This window comes from Penaeus monodon, chromosome 34 (assembly GCF_015228065.2).
Source record: "Penaeus monodon isolate SGIC_2016 chromosome 34, NSTDA_Pmon_1, whole genome shotgun sequence".
NCBI classification, from domain to species: domain Eukaryota; kingdom Metazoa; phylum Arthropoda; class Malacostraca; order Decapoda; family Penaeidae; genus Penaeus; species Penaeus monodon.
This window is the reverse complement of record NC_051419.1, coordinates 24,184,609-24,184,850: the sequence shown is the minus strand read 5'-3', so window position 1 is coordinate 24,184,850 and position 242 is coordinate 24,184,609. Positions and strand designations below refer to the sequence as shown.

Below are 242 nucleotides of genomic sequence, written 5' to 3'. Positions count from 1 at the left end.
TATAGACTGTTCTATTTTTATCTATTTATTCATTTAGAAACTGATTCATTATTTATTTATCTTATTCATTACTATAATATTTTTTATTATTATTATTTAGATTTATTAAATATCCATGCATTATCCATCAATTTTCTAACTCTATATTAATTTATATTCATTACAACTAATTCTTTTTTTTATTCTTCATTATTTCTTTTTATCAATTCTTCATATTTTCTATTCATTCATCGTTCAGTAAT

The 242-nt window shown here is 16.9% G+C and overlaps 1 long non-coding RNA gene across 1 annotated transcript in view; it reads right to left on the bottom strand.

Moving 5' to 3' along the window:
* The window catches only part of LOC119594933, a 99,120-nt gene that overhangs the window by 52,350 nt on the left and 46,528 nt on the right, over nt 1-242 (bottom strand). The gene's annotated exons all lie outside the window — the stretch shown is intronic.